Raw genomic sequence first — 13,662 nt, 5'->3', positions numbered from 1 at the left:
CCACGATAATTTAGTACCCAAGTTAAAATAATCAAATAAACTAATATTCATAAAAATATAAACTCATACATACCACGTCGCGACGCTACAGTGACGCCCACGAGAGACCGGGGATCAAAGGCTTGTGCCACAGCTTGTAACACAAGTGAACTTACCGGCAGACAGGCAAGCGCACCCAAGAAGGGCTTCCGGTGGAGCGATGCGTTCCCCCATGGCCACTGCAGCCAATTACGCTATAATGAGCAGAAATCGCGTTACCAACACGCCCGTTTTCCACACACAACAGCGGGAGGCTAGCAGAATGCATTACCTGAATGGGGAAGATCGTGCACCTGGAACGGCCACGCCAAACAGATCACCACCACCGGAAAGAAACGAGGGAAGAGGAGCGACAGGTGTATCCACCCCTCTATTTATCTAATGATGCATTATGCCGCCCCTCAAACCAGGCACTCCATTAATTGGCACAGTGCCATATGGTGGCAGGAAGGGAGACAACCTGTCACATATTCATTTATGAAAACTTAGCATTCATAATATGAAGAATGTATGCAAACACCATAAAGACCAGGGTAAAATTCTTCCACTTGAGAGTAAAAGTTGTTCTGTGTTTATTAAAGTAGATTAAACTTGAATAAAGAACAAAAACAGATTCAGATCTGAGGTTGGTACATTACACCACATAACTTTTAATGATTAATGATCATATTCATACCATCATGTACATTTGATAATTGAAGTGTTAGGCTCTGTGGCGTCAGGGGTATGTGCCATCTCTCCCTGACACCACAGGCCTTACAGAGCAGAAACGAGCTGCTCATTTAAATACCTGGCCAGCTCGTTAGGGCGAACGGGCTGCAGCTGTGCCTTGTGCCTTCCCTTATTTAAGGAGGAGGTGCAGAGCTGCAGCCGTCGCACCTTCTGCTTTTGTTGGCCATTTTCTTTTTTCTTTCTTTCAGTTTGTTTGGCACTGCGGTGCCCTTTTATGTTTGTTTATTTTAATTCTAGGTTGTGCCGCCGCACTGTGCTGCCGCCGCCGTGCCGCCGCCACCGGGCCACCGCTATTGGGCCGCCGCCAGGTCGCCGCCGCCGCCGCCGTGCCGCCGCCATTGTGCCGCCGCCGCCTGGTCGCCGCCATTAGGTCGCCAACAGGTCGCCGCCGCCGAGCCGCTGCCGCCGTGCCGCCGCCACCTTGAGATCCATTAGGGACGCCCAGAGGAACGCAACCCCCTCCCAGCGCAAAGCGCTGGTGACAGCGTCGCGTTTAGCCCTCTGGAGCGCTGTTTATAAACGGCCACTTCCCAGCCACTCTGGCTGGTGACAGCGCCGTTACATTTAGTCGTTTAAGTCCGCAATTAAATCACACCCGGTAGCTGGCATGGCGCTGACCAGCATAAACTGCTGGAGAGCGCCGTGCCACTTATCTACCAGCGGTGTTACCCCCCTTCTTCGGCCAACACCTCGCGAACACCTTGAGATTCTTTTCATAAGCAAAAATCTTTCCACACTCTGAGCAGTAATATGGTTTCTCTCCTGTGTGAATACGCTGATGTACTTTAAGAGCATCACTGTAAGCAAAACTCTTTTCACACTCTGAGCAGTAATATGGTTTCTCTCCTGTGTGAATACGCTGGTGTTTTTTAAGGTTAACCTGTTGAGCAAAACTCTTTCCACACTCTGAGCAGTGATACGGCTTTTCTCCAGTGTGAACACGCTGGTGTACTTTAAGGTCACTACTTTGAATAAAACTCTTTCCACACTCTGAGCAGTAATATGGTTTCTCTCCTGTGTGAACATGCTGGTGTACTTTAAGAGCATTACTGTTAGCAAAACTCTTCCCACACTCTGAGCAGTGATAAGGTTTCTCTCCTGTGTGAACACGCTGGTGTACTTTAAGGTCACTACTTTGAGTAAAACTCTTTTCACACTCTGAACACTGAAATGGCTTCTCTCCTGTGTGAATGCGCTGGTGTTTTTTGAGTGTATTCTGTTGAGAAAAACTGCTTCCACACTCTGAGCAGCGATATGGCTTTTCTCCTGTGTGAATGCGCTGGTGTTTTTGGAGTGTATTCTGTTGAGAAAAACTGCTTCCACACTCTAAGCAGTGATATGGCTTCTCTCCTGTGTGAATGCGCTGGTGTCGTTGGAGATTACTCTGCGTAGTAAAACTCTTCCCACACTCTGAGCAGTGATATGGCTTCTCTCCTGTATGAATGCGCTGGTGTTGTTTGAGATTACTCTGCATAGAAAAATCTTCCCACACTCTGAGCAGTGATATGGCTTCTCTCCTGTGTGAATACGCTGGTGTTGTTTGAGATTACTCTGCGTAGTAAAACTCTTCGCACACTCTGAGCAGTGATGAAAGTTCTTCATGTTTATGCTTTGATAAGACTGTAGAAACGGTTTCCTTGGAAAGCAACAGAAACAAAGAAACAAGTCGATTAATTAGAATTACTTTTACTACATTAATACCACAATAATATTAAACTCTTCACCTAGTAATAAAAACATTAAATTCACTTCACGTCTAAGTGAGAATCTGAATTTAAAGAACATCAGGATAAAATACTTATAAATACTGCAGATATTAATAATTAAATAACTATAAATAACTTGATATAAATAAAGATATAAGAGATCTGACTTTCTCAACATCAGTCTTGCACCAAGCAAATCTAATCCAGTTCATGACAGGACTAATAATTAGCTCACAAGTGTAAATCTTTGGTTTGCTGGGAGTAAAAAAGCCTTCATAAATCACCACAATTATGAGCATAAAGCTATTTTAAACAGTCTGAATATTTTAACCTGATAATATTAAATAACATCATAAAATAAAAACAACAACAAATGCAACATAAATGTAAAAGAAACAAACAAGAAAACCCTTTACCTTCCTGTTAGAATCCTGGCAGCCACTTTAACAAAGCTGGTGTCTCCAGCAGGTCGTTTCTAATGAAGAACGTGCAGAAGATCCTTCTTACCAAGTGACTCAGCTACAAGTCTAGAGTTTAGTCCTTCAATAGAGCTGAGGACAAAGACCCAAGACCAGTTCAAAACTCTGCATTGGTCAATCATCAGCCAACCATTCACACCTTCTTGTGTGAAGTACTAGCTCATTATCTATGGAACGTGTGCAAATGAATTAGATGGAGCCACAAAGCATGATGGGTGAAGTCAAACTACACCTATTTATCTCAGCAGAGAAGTGATTTACATTTAATCCTAAACACAAACAAGGAATTGAAAGGCTATTCTGTAAAGTGAAATGACATGAACTTAGATAAAGCTTTTATGATAAGAATTTAAGTCGAGCCTCTAGTCTTGCTCGACTTGAGCCCCCATCCAGGACTAAAGGAAGACAAGCATCAAGGCTGTTCTCTGTTCTAGCGCCGAAGTGGTGGAATGAACTTCCTGTGTCTGTCCGAACATCTGAGTCTCTTGTTGTCTTTAAAAAACGATTAAAAACCCACCTTTTTACTAAACACTTAGGCTGACTGTACTTATTTACTAACATTTTGTTCCATTCTTTTCCATTTATAAAAAAAAAAAAAAAAAAAAAAAAAAAAAAAAAAAAAAAAAAAAAGCCTTTTAACAGGTTTTAGCAGATTTGTGTTCATTGACTGTTGTTTACCTAAACTTGAGAAATGAAATGTTCACTATAGAAGCACTTCTGTAAGTCGCTCTGGATAAGAGCGTCTGCTAAATGCTGAAAATGTAAATGTAAATGTAAGTCATGTAAAATGCTGTATATGAGTTTCTACTGTATATGAGGAACAATAAGAAAACTAGAAGAGGAAACACCCACCTATAGATTTATCTGTATTTATGGTGTAGAAATATGTGAACTGTTGGATTTACTGAAGCACTTTCTACATTCTGAGCAGTGATACGAGCTCACTGAGGAAACATAAAGATTAATAAAGGGAAGGAAATAAAACCTGAAAATAAGAGCTTTACCTTCCATTCAAATCCTGTTTAAACTGCTGAGAATGAGAGCAGTTCATAACTACAGGAACACAGACTGTACTTGTACTCGGTCTGGTCACCTCCAGCAGTGACTGGAACCAACGCCAAACAATTCAACTCCACCCAGGGATGCCAAGTCCAGCACAAATATCCAGCTCAAAGTCTGTCTAAACCCGTCCTTCACATGCTAAAACTAGCAGAACTTGTTCATAGGTATGTGAGCGCAAATCCTTATTAAAAACATTTTGTACGGTTTGTAATGAAAGCTTTTAGACAGCCGTGACACATTTTGAAAGTAACCCAATTTGAAAATCGCGAGAGTTGCCAGGTTCAGCCTAATGTCTGGTCTAAAATCAACCCTGAAGCTGAAACTAGCCCAGAATCCAGGGTGTCACAGATATTGGTGAAATGGCAAATGATCGATCAGTACTACTAGTGAATCTTTTATTATTAATAATAATATACTTTCATTTTACAGTATTTTTTTCATTTTTTGTGATGTATTTTGTTTACATTGGTATTACAGCTAGTAATATTTTATCATTAAACTATTAGTCATTTTATAATCGTCATTTTACATCCGGCCCGCGAGACATCCCCAACCGGCCCGCATGAGGTTTGTGGCAATTAAAAATTAGATGTAAATAAACGTACATCAAACATGCATTACAACAGGATTGATTTTGACGGGAACGCTATATCTTTAAATTACCGTAAGTTTTGATTTACGTGTGTGTGAGTGTTTCCAGCTTCACCATAATGTGAACAGAAGGAGTTTTTAACAAGACATGAACTTCTGAAGTATTTATTAACTGAAGTCAGGTGTAATGCTGGTTAAGGATCAGAATTTAGGCTCTAAATCGCTGTTACGATACTAAACAGAAATATAAGAACATTTTTACTCTGCCTACTTCTAATTTTCTGATTGTAACATCTAAACATTAACAGCTTATAAGAACTGTACAATCTACTGCTTCTCATAAAGAGTGAGCAGTCGTAGCCTAGTGGTTAGTGGACTAGTAATTAGAAGGTTGCTGGTTCAAGCCCCACCACAGCCAGGTTGCTGCTGTTGGACCCTTGAGCAAGACCCATAACCCTCAATTGCTCAGACTGTATACTGTAACTGTATTGTAAATCACTTTGGATAAAGATATTAGAATTAAGTTCACCTTATTGGTCCGGCCCTCCACAACAGTCCCAGTTTCTTATGTAGCCCCTTGGAAAATTTAATTGCCCACCACTGATTTAAACCCTATTTTTTTTCGTACCCTTAAACTTTAAAATAAAGGCCTTTTATATTGTCACATTTCTAGAATGTATTTGTAACCTACATGTTGTGTACTATCATTATGAAGTGGAATTGTTCTGTGAAAACAAGAGAATTCCTTTTAGTAACAATAAGAGATTAAGTTTTATTTGACTTTAAATTTAAAGTAAAATCATAATGTCCAGTTATTACCAAACCTTTTATTTTAAAGCCTGAAATTCTATCCTAAATAGTTCCGCCAGACGCTTTTACCGTAATGTTTAGTATACACACATCTTCACAAACAATGTGGGAGCTGATTTGACTGAGCATTTTGAAGTGGAGGCTTGACCGCAGTAGTAAATCAAACAGTTCACAGACACACAAGTGCAGAGTAAATATTTCTACACCATAAATACAGATAAATCTATAGGTGGGTGTTTCCTCTTCTAGTTTTCTTATTGTTCCTCATATACAGTAGAAACTAATTCACACAAATTTACATACAGCATTTTACATGACTTACATTCTTATCATAAAAGCTTTATCTAAGTTCATGTCATTTCACTTTACAGAATAGCCTTTCAATTCCTTGTTTGTGTTTAGGATTAAATGTAAATAACTTCTCTGCTGAGATAAATAGGTGTAGTTTGACTTCACCCATCATGCTTTGTGTCTCCATCTACTTCATTTGCACACGTTCCATAGATAATGAGCTAGTACTTCACACAAGAAGGTGTGAATGGTTGTCTGATGATTGACCAATGCAGAGTTTTGAACTGGTCTTGGGTCTTTGTCCTCAGCTCTATTTAAGGACTAAACTCTAGACCTGTAGCTGAGTCACTTGGTAAGAAGGATCTTCTGCACGTTCTTCATTAGAAACGACCTGCTGGAGACACCAGCTTTGTTAAAGTGGCTGCCAGGATTCTAACAGGAAGGTAAAGGGTTTTCTTGTTTGTTTCTTTTACATTTATGTTGCATTTGTTGTTCTTTTTATTTTATGATGTTATTTAATATTATCAGGTTAATATATTCAGACTGTTTAAAATAGCTTTATGCTCATAATTGTGGTGATTTATGAAGCCTTTTTTACTCCCAGCACACCAAAGATTTACACTTGTGAGCTAATTATTAGTCCTGTCATGAACTGGATTAGATTTGCTTGGTGCAGGACTGATGTTGAGAAAGTCAGATCTCTTATATCTTTATTTATATCAAGTTATTTATAGTTATTTAATTATTAATATCTGCAGTATTTATAAGTATTTTATCCTGATGTTCTTTGAATTCAGATTCTCACTTAGACGTGAAGTGAATTTAATGTTTTTATTACTAGGTGAAGAGTTTAATATTATTGTGGTATTAATGTAGTAAAAGTAATTCTAATTAATCGACTTGTTTCTTAGTTTCTGTTGCTTTCCAAGGAAACAGTTTCTACAGTCTTATCAAAGCATAAACATGAAGAACTTTCATCACTGCTCAGAGTGTGTGAAGAGTTTTACTACGCAGAGTAATCTCCAACAACACCAGCGTATTCACACAGGAGAGAAGCCATATCACTGCTCAGAGTGTGGGAAGAGTTTTACTACGCAGAGTCATCTCCAACGACACCAGCGCATTCACACAGGAGAGAAGCCATATCACTGCTCAGAGTGTGGGAAGAGTTTTGCTCAACAGGGTACCCTTCAAAAACACCAGCGCATTCATACAGGAGAGAAGCCATATCACTGCTTAGAGTGTGGAAGCAGTTTTTCTCAACAGAATACGCTCCAAAAACACCAGCGCATTCACACAGGAGAGAAGCCATATCACTGCTCAGATTGTGGAAAGAGTTTTGCTCAACAGGGTAACCTTCAAAAACACCAGCGTATTCACACAGGAGAGAAACCGTATCACTGCTCAGAGTGTGGAAAAAGTTTTGCTCAACAGGGTAACCTTCAAAAACACCAGCGTATTCACACAGGAGAGAAATCATATTACTGCTCAGAGTGTAGAAAGAGTTTTGCTGAACATAGTACCCTTCAAAACCACCAGCGTATTCACACAGGAGAGAAACCGCATAACTGCACTGAGTGTGGAAAGAATTTTACTCAAAGTAGTGCCCTAAAAGTACACCAGCGTGTTCACACAGGAGAGAAACCGTATCACTGCTCAGAGTGTGGAAAGAGTTTTGCTCAACAGGTTAACCTCCAAAAACACCAGCGTATTCACACAGGAGAGAAACCGTATCACTGCTCAAACGGCATCAGCATATTCACATAGAAAAACTACATCACTGTTAAGAGTGTGGGAAGTATTTTATTGCACATTGTGTTCTCCAACAACACCAGCGCATTCACACAGGAGAGAGTTCGCATCACTGTTCCCTGTCTGAAAAGAACTTTAGTGAAAGGAATATCCTTTAGGTACACCACACCAGCGCATTCACATAAGAGGATGACCTATATTGCTGCTTATAGTGCAGATGAAGTTTTACTGGAAGCAGCATTTTTAATAGACACCAGTACGGTCACACAGAAGTTATGATTTTGTGACTGAAGTCGTCTTGAAAAACACCAGCGCATTCAGAGGAGAAAATAAAATGATTTTCCACTACTACATGTACAGAAAAAGCTATGTGTACTTTCTTTTTCTACTAATATCCACTAGAACTGTTTTCGAATGTACATGATGGTATGAATATGATTATTAATCATCAAATGTAATGTGGTGTAATGTACCAACCTCAGATCTGAATCTGTTTTTGTTCTTTATTCAAGTTTAATCTACTTTAATAAACACAGAACAACTTTTACTTTCAAGTGAAAGAATTTTACCCTGGTCTTTATGGTGTTTGCAAGAATTCTTTATATTATAAATGCTAAGTTTTCATAAATGAATAGCCTCTTACTTTAACACTTCTAGATCTACACTCCAAAATTCTAGTCTTTAGATGATTTCCACTTAGCAAATAATGAACCGTCCTCAACCAGAATGTACATGAGAAGGTGTGAATGGAGGGCTGTGTTGCATTGTTCTATCATCATGAGTCTTTGTTCTTTGTGTTTATCTATAGGCTCCCTTGTTAAAAGAAATACTCACATTTACGTTTAATTATCCCACCTTATAGTGCAGGGGTGTCAAACTTATTTTCACCAAGGGCCACATCAGCATTATGGTGGCCCTGAAAGGGTCAATTGTAATTTATCCTGCTGTGAGTGCAGTCTGCTGTTTTTCTTGGAGGCTGAATTCTGTGTTTGGTGTCAAATTGTCAAATTTATACAGTATATTTATAATGTCTATCTACATTTATATTGTCCTCCTCTACCACAGACATGGCCTCATAACACAAGAGATGCACCGGTTTCTCTTCCTAAAGCACAAACTTGTATTCACTTTCATTAAATTTTTTTATTCTGCTTAATTTTCTCTTCTTGTACATGTTGGGATTATGTTTAAACATCATCTACTGGCGGGATGGGGTCACTTTGTGGGTCACAAAATCAGCATGCATTTTGGGAGATGCAGTTTATGTAGGATTTTACAGTGTATTTTAAGACAGACTAGACAGACAACTCCCTCCAGAACACAGTTATGTCGGTTTTATTTGCTTTCTAGCTGTATGATACACTGTGTGTATCAGAATGGAGTAAAACTACATAATAAAAACAATAAAAAACTTAATACAGTACATGCATATAGCTGTAGTTACAGTGTTACATCTGGTACAATATGAGATGTAACCAAACGTAAAATAGTGCTAACGAGTTAGCATTGTGTGTAAAGATACTAATTGCTATAGTAGCGATAACAAACGTATTTAATTATGGAATTACGGTAAATTTGTAACTTAAACACTGTAATATAATCGCTAAACATTTACAAACAACTGAGAATATAAACGTCACTACTGTCACTACGATGCTTCTGTATTATATTGCAAGATAATTATTTGTATTTATTATTATTATTTACATTACTGACTACGCTACCCCGCGTTCTTTTTGCCGTAAAAGTGACATGGCTTCTAGCCAAGGTCAAAGTTATTTGCAGTGACTATGACGTCAGCAGTCGCTGCTTAAAGGTGCAGGAGTCCCATTAAATTATAAGTGCGTCTCTGTAATGACTCCATTAGTACTTTGTTGCACCACCTCTGGCTTTCATAACGGTTTGAACTCTCTGAAGCATGGAGTTAACTAATGACAAACAGTATTCTTCATCAATCTGCCTCCAACTGTCTCTTATTGCTGTTGCAAGATCAGCTTTGCAGGTTTGAGCCTTGTCATTGACCATCTTCTTCAATTTCCACCAGAGATGTTCAACTGGATTGAGATCCGGACTATTTGCAGGCCGTGCCATTGACATTATATGTTTTCTTGAAGGAAAGTTTTCACGTCCTTTGTCCTATGGCAAGATGCATTATCATTATCACCAAACATCCTTTTAACTGAAAAGTGTCCAAAATTTCAATATGGACTTTGGCATTTATTGAACACTGCCATCTCCCCTGTGCATTTACCTGACATGCAGGCCCATATCATCAACCACTGTGGAACTTTACATGCAGTTATCTTCATACATTTCATTGGACAGACACCAAACAAAAGTTCCAGCATCATCACCTCGCCCAATGCAGATTCACGATTCATCACTGAAGATCACTTTCATCCAGTCACCCACAGTCCATGATTGCTTTTCTTTAGCCCACTTTAACCTTGTTCTTTTCTGTTTAGGTGTTAATGATGGCTTTTGTTTGGCTTTTCTTTATGTAAAGCCCATTTCTTTTAGGTGATTTCTTACAGTTCGGTCACAGACATTGAGTCCACTTTCCGCCCACCTGTTTCTCATTCTCATTTTGACGCTTTGATGCCTTCCTTGGTCTACCAGTATGCTTCCCTTTTACAACCTTCCCATTTAGTTTGTACTCAGTCCATATTTTAGACACAGCTGACTGGGAACAACCAACATCTTTCATGACATTCCATGATTATTTACCTTCTTAACACTAGCTTGACTGAAAATCTGAGATCCTCAGGACATACCCCCTCCTTCTACATAACCATTAGAGCACTATCAGTCCTCTTTTGTCATGCATATGCTTGCAGATAACACACTATTCAACCCACCCCCAACTAATCTATGATTCTGTCTCTTGCTAGCCAGCATGGTCAAACAATAGTTTGTGCGCCAGTTTTCAAATAGTGTCATATATAGTAGTTTTCAAATAGTATTCATATATACATGTATGTATTCGATTCGATCCCCGTACGGGCCACACCCAGTTTTAGACTTAAACTAACTAACAAGTGAGCCTTCTCTAACTAGCAGGTCTTATTAACCTGGGCTTCAAACATTGTCTCTGAGAAGTGTGAGATCTGTGTACTTTGGTCAGTGGAAGTAGTTTTATAGCTTTATAAAAACATTACAGTAGACCAAAACTGATGAGTTTAAAATGTTTCATGTTCCCTTTTGCCACTTTACTTTAGTATCATTCAGAACTTTTTCTTGTTATACATCTCTGTATGTTGCTAAATAAAAAAAAAATAAAGGATGCAGATTAAAAAAACCATCTCATTTGACTTATTACACCTAAACACTGTTGTAACTAAAGCTAGTGTTGTAGAACTACTAACCCTATTTACCAGAAAAATTTGAACATTTTTGTTTTGTACCCAAAGGGGTCAATGGCAAATTTTTCAGTCATTTAAAAAACTGGCTACTGACTGACCGTAGCTTTAAAACAAATATAAACATGTCTGTTGTAAGCTTTAAACAGTATTACTAGAGGAAATGCATTTTTTCTGGATCTAATACGCTGTTCTTCATTATAAATCAGTAAAAGCTGAATCATGAAGAATGGAAATCCTTTTTACTTTGCAGAAATGCAAGATAGAAGCATTTTCACTAGTTGCTACAACTATAAGCATGTGGAATAAGTTTTAACACAAGGGTAGATAATTCATACATGTACCAGCCAGCCCACCATAAATCATGGTCTCAGACTCATTTTGTGTAATTGACATTTTCGTCAACAAATAAAAACGAGACAAAAATGTTTGGCAGGGACGACATCCAATCAGAACTGATTTAGTTTTGGAGAGTTAGGGAGAGATCCAATCATAACTACTTTAGCGTATGTGGAGAGGCGGGACAAGCCGGGTAGCCATCCTATCAGTACTAATTTCTTTTGCAGTACCGCTGTAAGACCACACTCGCACAAATTTGATCTAAACCCGGGAAGACCAGACTAGCCTATGAACTGTCGTTACTCATGGAACTAGGTTAACTCCACAATGTCAACAGGGAGAAAGTGCAGAGACGATATATATGGACACATTTCACGTTTCTCATTTCACGTCGTGAAAAACAAGACGATGTGTACACCATCTGGGGCGACGATCTCGGGTAAAAACACAACAAATCTGAAACCACATCTGGCACTGCTGGCAGTATAATGGCAACATAATGGCACTGCTGCTTTTACGGTACCCAGTTTTATAAAGAATGTAATATGCAATTTGTTATGAACAATGCATATATTTTTCAGGCAGAGCAGGCCTACTGGTCATTAATATTTTGTTATTGTTATGCTCAATAAGCAAGGTCAGGTAAATAAAGATGTTGTTTGAAATAAGTTACATCTGTTTTTGTGTGTATTGCACATTCTAACATTAATAATATTCCATAACTGGTTAAAAATGTTTCATTTTGTGTAAGTGTGCATAATTACTTAAATAATTGAAGTGAACTGATTAAAAAGCATTTACATTTTACACCCTTTATATATATTTTAGTCTAGGGCTGGCAGATTTTCACGATTAATTCGGTTAATTCGCATGAACGTTTACACCCGATGTTAGAAATGTGACAATTGCGATTGTTTACATACTTTATATTTTAATTAAAATACCAACATGTCACGAGGCAGAAACTGACCAGACACTCACAGAACATAAATCAGGGAAAGTTTAATATCAAAAGGGTGAAAACAGTGTACAAAATCATGTAGAGTGCAAAACCAGCGGATAAACTAAACAGTAAACGGAGGACAACAAGGACTATACACGGTAACGGTTAGATTCAGAAATAAGGAGCGCAAACACGATCGGCAAAACAAGACACAAACAGAAGAGTTTAATTAAGATTCACTGAATCAAACACCTCTGAACTGAATCAAAACTCCGGAGACGGTGAGCGCGATCAGGATTGGCTGACCGGGACATGAGAGTCACGTGACAGTCCGGGGGAGCATGGGAATTGTAGTCCATATAGTTAGAAGCAGACCGTGCCCCCTCCATCCACCCCCAATAACAAGAGGACAAAATCAAAGCTGAGCTGAGTGATTACTTGATGCCCCCCCAGTGTAGCTACTGATACAGACTCACTCAGTGGTGGAAACAGTACAGTACAGGCTCGTGTTCCTTTTAAGAAACCTGTAAAGAACTTTTTGTAGTTCTTTTCCTAATGTAAGGAGGCTCTGCTGCACATTATTTAAAATAAGAGTTGTTTGTGAGATATTCTTATAAAGGATATAGATAATTAAGATTTCTATTTTGTTTTAATTATTGTTAATTATTGTGATATTGTTTTTGTTATAAGTTTGAGTCCCTTGAAAGGATAATTATAGGTGGTGCTGTTACTATTTTTGCACTTCTGCAGTCTTTTAAATTACAATGCAAAAAAAAAAAAATTTGAGTCTTGTTTCAATTGCATTATACAAGAACAAAAAAAAAACTAAATCGTAATCAACAATCGGTTATCATTTTAAAATAATAGAGATTTTTTTATTTGGCAAAATCGCCCAGCCCTATTTTAGTCGACTGAAACTAAAACTAGACTAAAACTAAAACAATTCAGATGACTAAATTATGACTGAAACTAAATTACATTTTAGTCAAAAGACTATGACTAAAACTAAATCAAAATTTGCTGTCAAAATGAACACTGACGTGTGGTTCCATGAGTAACCCAAAAAATAGGTCCAGACTTTTAACCATACAGGTTTCTGAAGGCTTCTGCTAACGGTAAAAACAATCAAACCTTTTAAGATTTGAGCTTTTTTCCAGGAATAAGAAGGTTCGAGAGCTCTGGGAGGTCTTTCTGGGTGAGTAGGAGATGATGAAGGTTTGATATCTATGCAAGGTTTAAGTCTCTATTCACAGGACCTCACAGGACCTCACCGGACCTCCAGGACGTCACGATAGCGTAACGGTAGTCCGCAGGTCAACGAGCATCTCGATCCGGAAGATGAGGAGATTCTTCTTACAGTTACCAGCAGCTTCTTTGTTTATTAAATAAATAAATTGTTCAATAAAGACGTGAACTGTACCGTTGTCTGTGTGTTATTAGCATGTTTTTAGGCGTCTGTGTGCACAGACTTTGATAGGACACCCAAAAGACGGGTATGATACCGCTTGAGATGCATCTCCAATTTAACTGGAGGCCACCTGTGGTCAATTGGTTTGATT

At 38.5% G+C, this 13,662-nt stretch overlaps 1 pseudogene; it reads right to left on the bottom strand.

The window, feature by feature from the left end:
- The window catches only part of LOC134326281 (zinc finger protein 850-like), a 45,789-nt pseudogene that overhangs the window by 10,777 nt on the left and 21,350 nt on the right, over nucleotides 1-13,662 (bottom strand).

This window comes from Trichomycterus rosablanca, chromosome 14, assembly GCF_030014385.1.
Source record: "Trichomycterus rosablanca isolate fTriRos1 chromosome 14, fTriRos1.hap1, whole genome shotgun sequence".
In the NCBI taxonomy this organism is placed as follows: Eukaryota; Metazoa; Chordata; class Actinopteri; order Siluriformes; family Trichomycteridae; genus Trichomycterus; species Trichomycterus rosablanca.
Note: the sequence above shows the minus strand (reverse complement) of the source record. Positions and strands in the feature narration are given on the sequence as shown.